Source organism: Macaca nemestrina, chromosome 11 (assembly GCF_043159975.1).
Source record: "Macaca nemestrina isolate mMacNem1 chromosome 11, mMacNem.hap1, whole genome shotgun sequence".
Classification (NCBI taxonomy): Eukaryota; Metazoa; Chordata; class Mammalia; order Primates; family Cercopithecidae; genus Macaca; species Macaca nemestrina.
The window spans coordinates 101,896,182-101,902,385 of record NC_092135.1 but is presented as its reverse complement, the minus strand read 5'-3'; positions in this window follow the sequence as shown (position 1 = coordinate 101,902,385).

Below are 6,204 nucleotides of genomic sequence, written 5' to 3'. Positions count from 1 at the left end.
GGAGAATGGCATGAACCGGGAGGTGGAGCTTGCAGTGAGCCGAGATCGTGCCACTGCACTCCAGCCTGGGCGACAGAGCGAGACTCTGTCTCAAAAAAAAAAAAAAAAAAAGGTAGTCTTTATCTGGTAAAACACATAGTGCTCCAACAGAAGCACTATGGGAAAAACAAACAGGTGCCAAAATGGGATTAAACATGCAAGGATTGTAGTAGGGGAAATGTCTGTGAGAAAAAATGAGGAGGGAGCTGAAAAAGGCTGGGAGAGAGCCGTCAGACCCTTGTGCGCTTCTACGCCTGATTGAGAGAGAGAAGGAAGGCTGGGTGGAACCACCCCCAACTGCTACATAGTCGAGGAAGGTTCAGAAAAGCCTCCAGAGAATTCTCATGCTAAAAACGGCTATCCACGGAGTCCTGCCTCTCCCAGGAAGGGGCTGCTTCAGCGTCCCTGCTGCATTCAGTCATTGACTGGGAACAGCCCATGGCAAGCTTGAAAGTTTTTAACTGCACCACAAATACAGGGATGGACGTCAGAACACAGCATCTGGGGGCTTTGGTCAGTTATGCTCCTGAAACCTTGTGACTTTTTTACAGTGAGCTCATCTTCACTGCAATTGTTTACTGTTGACATTCCGGGACATTCGGGTATGGAGATGTTCTTATCAGGCAGTTTCCAATTTGCTTCTGTCTCTGTGTTTTACCAGATAAAGGCTACTTTTTTTTTTTTTTTTTTTGAGACGGAATCTCACTCTGTCCCCCAGGCTGGAGTGCAGTGGCGGGATCTCGGCTCACTGCAACCTCCACCTCCCGGTTCACGCCATTCTCCTGCCTCAGCCTCCCGAATAGCTGGGACTACAGGTGCCCGCCACCAGGCCCAGCTAATTTTCTGTATTTTTAGTAGAGACAGGGTTTCACCGTGTTAGCCAGGATGGTCTCGATCTCCTGACCTTGTGATCCACCCGCCTCAGCCTCCCAAAGTGCTGGGATTACAGGCGTGAGCCACTGCGCCCGGCCCATAGAGACCACTTTTAATGTGATTTTCTTGGTTTGGCTTACTTACTCCATGCAGGGAGTTCTAATTCAAATCCCATGAACTTTTGTAGTAGGCTTCCTTGCAGCTTCCCAAAACAAGAAGACAGAGTTTTTCTAATCTCTGCTTCATGGGTAGGTACCACAGTCATTCATGGTTCCTATGTGTGTGCAATAAATGAAATTTCATATTTCCAAATAACCAGAAGAGTGAAACTGGAATGTTCCTAACAAAAGAAATGATAAATTATTGAGGTAATGAGTATCCCAGTTACTCTGATTTGATCATTACATGTCATATGCTTCTATCAAAATATCACATGTACCCCTAACTATGTAAAACTAGTATGTATCCATCACAATTAAAAATTTTTAAATTGTTAAAAAGAATCTGGTCCCAGGTTTTATCTTAAAATTAATTTTCAGGCCAGCCTTGGTGGCTCATGTCTGTAATCTCAGTACTTTGGGAGGCCGAGGTGGGAGGATTCCTTGAGGCCTAGAGTTCGAGACCAGGCTGGGCAACAAAGCAAGACCCTGGCCGGGAGCAGTAGCTCACACCTGTAATCCCAGCTCTTTGGGAGGCTGAGGCGTGTGGATCACCTGAAATCGGGAGTTCAAGACCAGCCTGACCAACATGGAGAAACCCTGTCTCTACTAAAAATACAAAATTAGCCGGGCATGGTGGCACATGCCTATAATCCCAGCTACTCGGGAGGCTGACCAGGTGAATCGCTTGAACCCGGGAGGCAGAGATTGCTGTGAGCCGAGATCGCACCATTGCACTCAGCCCGGGCAACAAGAGTGAAACTCTGTCTCGAAAACAAAACAAAACAAAGCAAGATCCCATCTCTACTAAATAAATATTTAAAAGATTAATTTCCAGCAGTGGGACCATGAGTCAAAGAATTTTATGGCTTTTAATATATATGTAGAAAGTATTAGGCAAAATGCATCAGGTTGCATGCCCATCAGCAGCCTACAGATTTTGCAACTTTTCTAACATACCTATCTTTTTTAAAAAATCTGTTAATTCAATAAATGTGAAAGTTTTCTCATTATTGTATTCTGTTTTTATTCATTTATTTTGGGTCATAAAACTGAGCATTAACTGAGCAAAGAGCAACAGCGACCTGAGGTGCTGACCTGAGAACTGTTTAATAATAGTCCACAGAATGGTCAGGATGAAGACCCAGTTTCTCTGGAGGTTGCTATCCGCCTCCTGAATCTTCCATCCACTTGCACCCTGCTCTTTGGCCAGACCAATCCTGTGAACCTACCAGGCTCTCTGAAACTTTGATTTTCTCCTTCTGCCTGAGCTACCCTATTTTTCATTAACCTGATGAAGTTCTACTTTTTCCATGCAGTCTTTCCCCTCTTCCTTTTCCCTCCTCTCCACCCTGGTAGATTACCAACCACTCTTCTGCCATGACTGTATCTTATAGTTACTTCTATCAACATCAACAACACTCTATTGCCCTTGTTAATTTGCAAATCTTCTCCCCATATTCTATTCCTTAAAGTCAGGAACCACATTGGTTTTATTGTTATGCCATCAGGATTGTGAACAGTAAGTTTGCACACAGTAGATACAATACATAAAGTGTTTCAGAATTATCTACTAGAGGGGAAAAAAGTGGCATAGCATTACATTCATGTTTTTTTTCCTCTGTGTCTGCCCTCTTTGCATTTCTTTTCCTCGGCCAATCAGCACACTCAAGTGTCTACCCATCTTATGGTGGATTCTCTAAGGCAACAACAAAACCTTCCTAAAATGTTAAAAAGCCTAAAAGGTTTCCTAAAAGCCTAAATAGTCTGAGTTCACATGTTTTCGAGGTTCCAGGCAGGTATCAAAAAATCACAATGAAAACCCAAATAATCAGGCACCAAAATGTAGTTTTTTTAAATGCAGATATACAGTGTTAGATTGAAAAACATATAGATGTCAAATCAGAACTTTCCATTTTAGTCTAGACACACAGCCCTACTTTTACTAGGATGCTAGCAGGAATGCTGCTAAGACTCAAAGCTGCTCTTATGAATCTGTAACTTCTAAATTGCATTAGAGTTGACAGCACTTGCTGAGCCTCCGGTATGCATAAAGAGCAGGCTTTAAATGGTTTCCTGATGTCCATGGAACAGAGACTTTCAATGGGATTGAAATTGATTAAACAACAATAGAATGCCATTTTTAAGATTCATATATCACAGCCTTTTTAGCTTTAGGTGAAGTGAAGTTATAACTTCCATGAACATGTGCACAACCCCGGCCATCACCAGCAGACAGTGCAGCAATGCTCTTTTTCTCTCATTCCCAGAGTAGTAGCAGCTTAACAGAGCATGGAGTACAAAAGGGAAGTCCTAATGAGAAGGCCTTCATCCCTTTTACCACCTCTATTCTCCACAGTTCTAAGCCCTCACATTGGTCCAGAAGAAAACTAAGGCTTGTCATGTACTTGAATGTGGACCATTACTTTAACCCTAAAGTTGCATGAGGAATTGGATCTGCTTGGAGGAAATCACATAAAAATATTTGTAAGCTGAAAATAAGTTTAAAACATTTTAAAACATAATAACCTAGAGTTTCTGTGGCTTTGCTAAGCCAAAAAAGGGGGGAAAAAGGAAAGAAAACATACTTCTCATTTCTAGATTTGCATCATCTAGAGTAACTGAATATATGTCCAAGAGACTTCCTTGGGTCTCAGGCTCCAGTAAAGTTGAATTTAAAATAATTTGCACCTGCTCATTTTTCCTACAGCTTATAAAGTTATGAGGGTGAGTGGAATTACATCTATAAAACAGAGGAGAGTCTTGAAGCCAAGTCTGGTCAGGAGAGGAAAGGAAGCCAGAAAGTCTGCCTAACAAAATCCCTGCTTCTCTCCTTTCACCCTACAGCCCCTCGATCAACAGGTACGGTTGAGTTCAAGGCACCTCCTTATGTAAGTTACTTGAGTGACTCGAGTTCCTGTTCAGCTTTGTTTGGTCCTGGAAGATGGACTAATCAGAATCGAACATAAAATCACAGGGAGGACTCACAGACTCTAGACCTACCTAAAACACACTGAGAAGTGTTGTCACTGACTCCTACTTTCTTTACCAGGAATTATTACTCACTTGTGCACCATGTAGTCTGAACTAGAGAAAAGTACCATAATGGAAGACATTACCCATAAAGTTTACAAGAGGAGACAATAGGAAAGATGATTATGAACAAAACTTATGAAAGCAGATATTTATATGCCCATACTTAGTATATGCATAATGAATTAAATGAATTTGATTTTCATTCACACAAAGATAGTGGAATAAGACTGATGATTTGGATGTAGAAAAGAAAGATTAGATCATGATCAAAAGAAACCAGTATAAAAGAAGATGAGGGCAGAAAAACACTCTGTTACAAAGTTATGTACCCGCAAGGAATGTGACTCATAAAACCAAAAGGATACATGAGGAGAGTATTTATATTCATTTTTTACTATTTTTATTACAAAATCCATGCATGTTAAGTACAGAAAAAATTTTAAAAACTCATATAAGCAAGAGAATTCCTATACCCATAAATAATGTGTTAGCAATGATATATGTATGCATACTAGACCTTGAGCAAAGGACCCTATCAGTCTTGTTCACAGCTGATAACTCAGTGGATATCCTTTGGATTAATGAATTTAGGATGTTTTCCTATGCATATATACATATAAAACGGAGTTATCCCATACACACTCTTTTGCACTTGATGGCATATGACAGACATAGTTCCATGTCAATATATCTCCATGTCAGTATATTTCCATCTACAGTATTTGATTGCTGTATTTTATGACATAGATGTACCATAATTTACATGACTGGTTCCTTTTCTGTCTGAGCCCATTGGTTGGAGGCATTTCCTCCTTTTTATTGTTCATTTCTGTCCCTCCTTTTCCGTGAGCTCTAATAGTAGTCTCACGCTTTCAGGAGTGTTTTGGTTTCCTGAAGAACTTGTTAAAAATTCAGACTCCTGAGCCCCATCCCTGGAAATCTGAATTCATTTGACTAAAGGGGGTCATGGGAAACTGTATTTTTTTAGAAGATCCTAAGTGATTGGTCCACAAGGGGGTGGGAAGACCACACTGTGAGAATCACCATTTGGTCAAGCTACAGAATACTATAGGCATATTTCCACTCCTTTTCATTATTTGCAACCCTCCACCCTCTGGAAAGCCTGATCCTATTTTGAGAGAAATATATAAAAATCTGCTTCCAGATCCAATGCTTATGGATTTTTAACCATAGAACAGGCCAACATATATAGTCAGTCAGAAACATGCAGGTCTCAACACATTTGCTGCTTCTGAAAACAAGCAAGCATTTGAGACAAATCAGTGACAGAGGGACACCTCCCAGGTCGTGATAAAATTTTATCTGCTGATAAAATTCTAACCTCATTACAATTTTACAGAGGCTTTTGGATATGTGTGTGTTCGGTTAATTAAACCTTTCCTTCAGTTAGCCCACAAAAAAGTCCAGAAAGATCAGAAAGCATACTGGAAACCTCCTTTATCGTTTGTCTCCCAGACTTGTCCTCCTACCTTCCTGCCCCTCCACCACTGCCTCTCACCCTGGTCTATGGCTTTGTGCTCAGAAGGGCTGCCACAGGAAGGGGGATGGAGAAGTGTCACTTACAAAGTGTTTCAGTTGAGTAAGCTCCTTTTCCACAGTCAGACTTGGAACCCCAAGGCTTATTGGAAGCCATATAATAAATCCTGTGACCAATCAATCACCGTGTTAATTGACAAGCATGGGTAGGAACCGTAATAGCAGTGGGAAATGAGGTCTGATCCCTGTAATGAGGAACGCAATGGAGCTGGAATCATGTTCTAGCAGAAGCAGAAATCAGCCAGCTCTGGCTGCCACCATCTCTCCCCAGAGTGGCCGCAGCAGCCCTCTGATTGATGTCTTTTCCTCCTATGAGTCCCCTCACCTCTTCTCCAGAGGCTGGTGCAAATCTGAGCATGTAAGGTATCTTCTTAAAACCCTTCCATGACTCTCCATGACATCTGGCATAGAATCCAAACACTTCTGCAAGGCTATCAAAGTCCCTCAAGATCTAGCCAGTGTTTTTCTCTCTCCAGACTCACCTCCTGTCTGTCCTCCCACAGCCCTCCCCTCACGCATCCACACACACGCCTACTACATG